Raw genomic sequence first — 8,495 nt, 5'->3', positions numbered from 1 at the left:
TATATATTAGTAACTTATAATATTATAAAGTATAAGGGTTGAATTTTAACTTTTAAAATTCTAAGGGTTGGAACTAAAGTTTTAATCAAGACTTTACATGTTCCAAAACTTGAGGGCAAGTTTTGTAAACTTCCAAAACTTTTCATTTCTTATAACTTATGAATTAATTGAGTAATAAAAATGAAGACTCTTCATTTTTATAACTCTTGTGTTCTTTTAATGGATTTAATAAAAGTGAGACTTTTGGTTTTCCATAACTTGAGGACAAGTTATGGGGACAAGTTATGGACTCCATTAAAACACATTATGATCATGAATTAAACTACCATGAAGGTTACAAACAATTCCTATGATCATCTAATCTTCATAAGTTCAAGAACATGAATATGAACACTTTCAAGAATCAAAAATTACACTTAAAAAAAACTTGTAATTTAACGATTTTTTTTTCAAGCTGTTTACACACAAAAAAACAACAACAAACAAACCAGGCTCTGATACCACTGATGGGTTTTGAGCATTCTAACACTTCCTAAGTGTACATGCAACCCTAATAACCTTGGATCTATGTTTGTCTAATAATCATGCAAAGTTGAATTCCAAGGTTATATTCCTATCTAGCATACATGGGGAACATTTTTAACTTGAATGAAAGATAGAATAACTTACCTTGTTGTTGATTATGATCCTTGAAACCTTGTGAGCCTAGCACCCCAAGTGTGATGCCTCAAATGCTTCACACAACACCAAATGCAAAGGAGTAAACTTTGAGAGAATCTTACACTTGCAAACTCGGCTCTAGCCCTCTTGTTTCTTATGTGTAGCTAATTTTGGTGGAGAATGGGTTTCTTATGTAGTGTTGACACATCTAGGGTTACACCATGTAAACCCTAATGTGTCATGACTCTTCATTTCCATGACCCATGGGTTTGTAACTCCCATGGAGCATCCATGGAGCATCCTATGGGTGGAACCCAACTTGATAATCCATGGAGCCTCTTAGCCCACTATATAAGATATGGAAGATTTACATAATCTACCCATATATTTAATTAGTTATCTTTTGATCACTTAATTAATTCTAAATTAATTCTTGATCAAACTAATTAAATAATATTATTAATATATTAGAACTTATAATATATTAATAAACCATAAGTGTTATTTCTCTCATTTTAGTTTATCCAATTGCATGGTGCCATGCAACCCAAATGGACCATGCCGGGTCGGGTCAAGTATATACCAGAAATAGTTATGGACTTAGACACCTTATCCAACAACCATTTCAACTATAACATGATGCTTTTACAAGAAAACTCAACTCATCATTACGCCTTTGTAACACAGTAGAAAAGGAAATCATTTCATACAAACGATTTTTCATCATATTACTCGTGAACTTGTTGTTAGCAATCATGTGATGTCGTATGGCTTTGTTTGTACCAAACGAAAGTCCCCTCCTATAACCGGAGTCTCTTGGAGGGAGAGTGTGACAAGTGTGTATAGATCTATACGGGGCTGACGACTCCGCACCCTGACTGTTAGCTACAGTCCCCGGGGTGACAAATGTCAACATTAGGTACTGCGTCTAGTATGGTTATGAGGAACTCACAACACACGGAAACAATGACTCATGCACGTAGTAATACATAACTCAATCATGCTCGGGGGGTAATAACTATATTATGGGGTATTATCAGCATGTTCAGAATTCAGGATAAACACTTCCACAACTAGTTTTACTTAATAATAAAACTATACATCTTCATTTCTAAGCATGACATATTTGCTTACAGGTTACAGTCTTGGTCATTTAAGACTGCATCTCATTTAGGAAAATATAGGATTTTCCTGGTTCAAACATTCACTTTATACAACAATGATTCACAACTCACTTTATTAAGAAAATATCGGATTTTCTGGAAAACATACACGAACTTTCTAATGGCATACATTTTATCAAAACACTACTTATAAACTCACCAACTTAAATGTTGACACTTTTTCTTTGAAATAACTTGTATTCTCAGGAAATCGCTAAACCAGGTTAGCAACTGCTTTTGAAGACTTACGCTCAGGCGTTAGTTTAATCTTTTGGATATCATATTGTAATTGACTTTTGCAAACATGTAATACTACAATCATGTAAACTTTTCAATTATGTATACGATGGTCGTGTGTACTTTCTTCTCTATTCATTTGTTATGATACTGAACATGACGTCCTCCGCCCCCGAACGTTTCCGCCGTTCAGGTTTGGGGGTGTGACACCAATTATGTTTATATATCTATATTTTCATTTTGTACACACATATAGGTGCCAATTATATTTATATATCCATATTTTCATTGTTTACTCACACATACATAATCACAAAGTTACAACTCACACATACATTGACATTACCATATTTCAAATTGCATCATTCGTCTAATTTACTTCTCAACAACTCAACCATTTCTTGACAAAAATATTTTGAAACTAATAGCAGTAGGCACATGTAAAGAAATTACAACCCTAATATAATTCAAACTAAAAAGCATAAGAAAAAGCATTGTACATTACCGTTTATGAAACTAAAAGCATAGGTGTACAAGTAAATAAATTACAGCCCTATAAAAGCCTTAAATCATCAAATATATAAGCCCAATACTTTTATCGGAATATTAGATCATAAGACCACAACACCAACACAATTGGCAACTCAACTGATAATAAAATAAAGATAAACTAAACAACACAACACCAAAAATATGTGAAGGGTAGGAAGCACTGAAACGCATCAACACTAACACACCGAAATTGGAAACGTACTTTCAAGGACAACTATCAAAGGAAATGCAATAAGCTTTTTAAGGGGAAACATCAGAGGAAAAGTACGATACGAGAGTTTATAGCAAAAAGATCGACTATCGAGTATAAGCAACCAAACAACAAAAAACATGAACCACTTAGTGTTGGGTTTTAAGCACTATAACACTCCTATGGTTCACATGCAACCCTAGATGCTTTGGACCTATGTTTTCTCCAATTATACATGCATTTTCAATTTTCCAAAGCGTACATCCTAATTAGCATACAATGGAGGATATACAATACAAAACTCATAGTTAGATGAATACCTATTGATATAGTTGTAGTTCTTGGCCTTTTAAAGCTTTAGCACCTCAAGTGTGACGCCTATGATGTGTCACAAACACCAAATGCAAGAGGAGGCTTGAGAGAATAAGCTAGTTAGCACAAAATCAATATCAAACTCTTAGAATGATAGGTGCAACCGATTTTGGCTCTATGAGATTCCTTTTATAGTGTAACAAATGCTAAGGTTACATCCTTGTAAACCCTAATGCACCATGACCTTTCATATTACTTAGGCTCAATGGGTTAAACCTCCATGGACTATCCATGGACTATCCATGGACTATCACATTGGTTTAGCCCATCCTAAATAACCATGGATCATTGGCCCACACTATAAGAATCATTGATTTACTTAATCAGTCCCTGTATATTTAATTAGTCTCTTTTGATAACTAAATTAATTCAAAAATAATTCTTGATCAATACTAATTAAATAATATGATTTCTCAATTAATATATTATACTTATAATATATTAATAAATCACAAATAGCCTTATTCTCAAAAGTCCATCCCATCAAATTGCACTGGTGAAGGCAACCCAAAAGGACCATGCTACAATCGGGTCAAGTACATCCCAATTATAGTTATGGGCTTAGACACTAAATCCAACAGTCTCCCACTTGGATAAGTCTAATAACTATAACTGCCAATGTAACTTCAGGATCCGACTTAGCAATCGTAGCTTTCAAAAGCCGCTCTCGACTCTGACCCAGTTAGTGATGCGTCATTTAGATAAGGGATCATATATTCCTCTGTTCTTAAGATATCATGCAGACAAATACATGAAACATAGTCATACTTATTGTCCTGCAGTTTGTTTCCCGATTTCCAATTTGTCTGACATAGAACCTAACTGAACACATCAATTTAGTTCTGACCGGGCCTGACACATAAGTCAAAACAAAATCATCGAGGAGCCCAAGATATCGCTTTTAATCCTCTTAGGATAAAAGAAACAGATAAACTTCGACATTATATGCTTGTACTAACTACTCATTAAATCATGCACAACGATACGTTTTATAACATCAAGTTACTGATGCGTTTTCGTATCATCAATGCACAACCAACGCGTAGTCAACAACTCATATATCTTAGTTTGAAGACTATATGATATTATCGTCTCACAATCACTCGTGATAAATTCCATGAAGTGATTCAGGTGAGCGTGGGTTTAATCCAATACTCGAATCTTATTCCAAAAGTACTCATGAACACTGTAGAAAACTTGTTCTATGTCTAAAACACTTTAGACAATCTACAGACGGATTCATGACAGTCTTGCCTCAATACCTACTTCCAAAGTATGATCGACTGTGGATCGTTTGAATAACCTACTTATTCGGGAAGTCAAAACATGAAAAGTGAAACACAAGAATAATCGAATCCAATATGGTCTCAAAACTTTTGAATATAAATAAAACACCTTTTATTTAATCACCATATTGATTATACATTATCCATTGTATAATGTTTCGATTTATCAACTTAATACTTGAACTAAAAAAATAGTTATCCCATGCTCCAAGCAAGCACACTATGTTTGCCTATGGTCCTTACTTTGTGAAATAGATCAATTGTAAACATTTCCAATGACACTCATTTCACAATTCGAAATCCTTATCGTAAGTGTAAGAGTACCAAGTACTCCCACTTACTATAATTTGTTAGATTCTAAGCTTATATGCAGTGATCCTTTTGTAATGACTATGTACACAAGTCACAGGGACTTCGCCAATTACAAAACTTTCCATTGGAGATTGTTACAAGACAATTCCATAGATAAGAATTCTCATATTCAAAGCACATTCCTTTGAACATCCTTCTTGCATAAAAGTTTCTAACTTACTCATAGATTCTTGATATTCAACTCCCATTATGGAAACGTTTCCATAATTGCCATTAACTATCCATTCTTAATAGAATCCTATCTATTCAAAATCATATCAATATGGTCCATTCATTACTATACTTCCAATTGTCCATAAGCAACCAATATTTGGCGAATCTTGGATTGTTCTTAGCAATTGTTTAACAACTTTAGTCATATTTGGTTCTAGTCCTTTTTCCCTCTTAATGCCTTAGGCATTTGGAAAATTAGAACAGGTGAATATTATAGCATATGCAATCGATCCTATATCCGAAGCATAAGGTACACGATTCATAATGTCTTACATAAAGACCTGATACTTTACCAGTCTCTTGCTATAACATTTCCATATATAGAATTTCCTTATGTCGAATCTTTTCAACATAATATTCATATATATCCTTGACTAAATTTGATTAAAATCTCACAATCTAAGCTTTTAGATTTGAAATGAAGTATGAATTCCTCTCCCTTAATTATAGCAAAACAACTTTTCAAACTCTGCAACTTTGCAAATTAAAACTTTTGTTTTCTATAATTAACGTTGCTAACTCGCAGAACTTACCATAATAATTATGCTCCCACTAGCATAATAATTATTATCTTACTAGCATAACACTTATGCTCCCACTAGCTTTGACATGTATTTAAAAATCAGCTGGACTTCTAGAATCAATACTTATTGAATTTCTTACCAAAGTTCATATTTCTGATACAAGATGCTTCGATAAGACTTTATCTAGGCTTCTCAACCTCATACACCTTTCCTTAGATGCTCACATGTGTGTCTAAACTATTCAGAACTTACAACAATAAGTTCTGAATGTTCAAACTATTTGCCATTTCTCACAATTCGAACTATGAAGAGGGATTCCACAATCATAATCGAAATTGAGAATGCAAATATCACAAATGCTATTTGCTTAAAATCTAGTTAGTGAAAGCGTTTTCTCACAATCATTTTCATGAATTGGAGAGAAACCTTATGACACTTAGATTTTATGGTTTATGTGTTCCTATCCATATGAATTTGTCATAAACATAATCACAAGACAAGATTAGTGACAAAACCAAAGTCATATGGAATGAACTTGTTCAATCTTAATTTCTTGCCACTTGGCAGCACAAGGGCCTACCATGTCTTCCAAGTTGTTAAGCAGCTTACCCTTACTGATCAATGAACGTCTACTGATCAAGGTGCTTTGCCCTATGCAAACAATTGAGAACTCATAGAACTCACATGCATAGTCAACTTTTAACTGGAATGGGCATAGAAACAAGAATATGTCAACACGATAGGTTACAAACCTTAAGTCGTGTGCTAGTGATTAATAACAGGTTTACTCTTGATTAGTTCTTGAAACTTTTCAAGATCTTTAAGACTCCCACTGACCTCTTGACATATAAGATTCTCTTTGTCAAGGACCATTCCTTGACAACCAAATATTCAAGAGTTAGTGCGGTTTCTTATCAAGACAAACACTTCTGACAATCGGTCTTAGTTGGTCTTTGTTTTATCCAAAACATCACAACTTACCAATTTCAAATGTACAAGAGTAGAAAAACATTTTACTCTACATTTAATAAGTGTTATAGACCTTTCTTAAGATTATGTCACTCAAGGCACAATCTTGGAGTATGACTCTAAGACTTGATTTTGGAATGAAGTATGATTCACCTTTTGATTTAACCATTTCAACAATTTTCGATTCCTCTTCTTAGCCATACAAATGCACTTAGAGGATTAATTGTGATATGGTTCCATAATCACTAAGATGATCATAAAACACGATACTATTGTACTCTCCCATCCTTTCAGATTGGAGAAACTTTTATCTTTCTGCCTAATTTGATTCTTCTTACCCGTTCTGCTACACATTGAAACTTTTCCAATGATTCAGAATTATACTTAATCTTGTAAGCATAACCATATTTACTAAACTTTAGTAAATCATGACGCATAGTCTTATCATTCTTTGTGGTGGACCTGACCAGTGCACAACCAAGTGTACCCGATCCCCTAGTCCTTCACTTGACTCACATATACATGTGAACAAGGAGTTAGCCTTAATTTCCCAAAGACAAAGGTTCTCATTCATTATACAATGCAAGTTGCATGATTCCAAGTTTCTATTCAATTGAAACTTGGGTGATGAGAATCTTTCCTTTTTTGGTAAATTTAGACACTACCACAAACGAAAGAATCTAATCCATATTGCTAAAATTATATAAACACCCATTTTCACAAATGTCATTGCAAGGAAATATAAAACAAGATAAATTTCAAAATTTTCTTTATTTATAATATGCGGAAAACTTTTCCTTACAATGCAATTACAAATGAAAACTATGTTACTACATATTTCTAAGCAATCTATCATAACTCTTAAGTATCAGCTCAAAAATCTGATCATCGAACCATGCGATCGAAATCCATCTCTTCGCAATCAGACTCAACATACCCTTCCTTTAGGCTTCCTTTGATCCTACAAAACATCAAAATGTAAATATATTACATCATCTATTAAGAATCTCCACATAGGAATTTAATCGAGTTAGATAGTGGACTTACCTGAAAAAGAGTCAAACTTTTTGTGACATCCCCATTTTCACGGCCAGAAAATACCGATTTTGTTTATGCTTTATAAAAATCAGAGTACTTCTTTTAATAAAAATGTTGCGGAATTTGTTCCCAGTAAAACATGATAAATACGTTATAAAAGTATTTCCGAAGAAATGTATTTTTATTCATTTTTAAAACATTTGGGATGTCATCGTCAATACAGAAACATAAGCATAAACAGAACTTACATTCATTTACACTAGTGATCTACATCCCTTTTAAATCTCTCAGTGTAATGTAACTTCATATCAACACCTGTGATAGAAATAAGCTGGAGTGGGTCAGGTTGGGAAACCCGGTGAGTACATAGGGTTTTCAACCCACAATAATATAATTATTATGTTTAAACATCAAACAATCAACCCAATTACCCATCCCCATTATCTTCTCTACTCTTAAGGATCTACCCTAAGAATCAACTATTCCTCGTTCATTCATTCCTAAGGATCATCCTAAGGAATCGGCACGAAGTCCAACGTCACCGGGGTTTAGGCACTAAGTCTGCATAGTCGCCAGGATTTATACAACAGGCACTAAGTCCGCATAGTCGCCAGGGTTTAGGCACTAAGTCTGCATAGTCGCCAGGGTTTATACAACAGGTACTAAGTCCGCATAGTCGCCAGGGTTTTGGCACCAAGTCTGCATGATCGCCAAGGTTTAGAGTACACCGGGTGAACACATTGTTCACAACACCTACAGGTTGCGAGCCTGCTAGTGTTCCACTGGACTGTCTAGAATAGTCCGCGGTTGTCATCCATACTCTGCTAGATGACGGGGCCAGCATTTGGGAACAAGGCTTCTCACATCGTCCACCTCTCACCCTTACCTCATGGTCTATATCACCTCTCAACTCATCATC

Source organism: Lactuca virosa, chromosome 4, assembly GCF_052849685.1.
Source record: "Lactuca virosa cultivar CGN04683 chromosome 4, Lactuca_virosa_CGN04683_v6, whole genome shotgun sequence".
In the NCBI taxonomy this organism is placed as follows: domain Eukaryota; kingdom Viridiplantae; phylum Streptophyta; class Magnoliopsida; order Asterales; family Asteraceae; genus Lactuca; species Lactuca virosa.
This window is presented reverse-complemented; position numbering follows the sequence as displayed.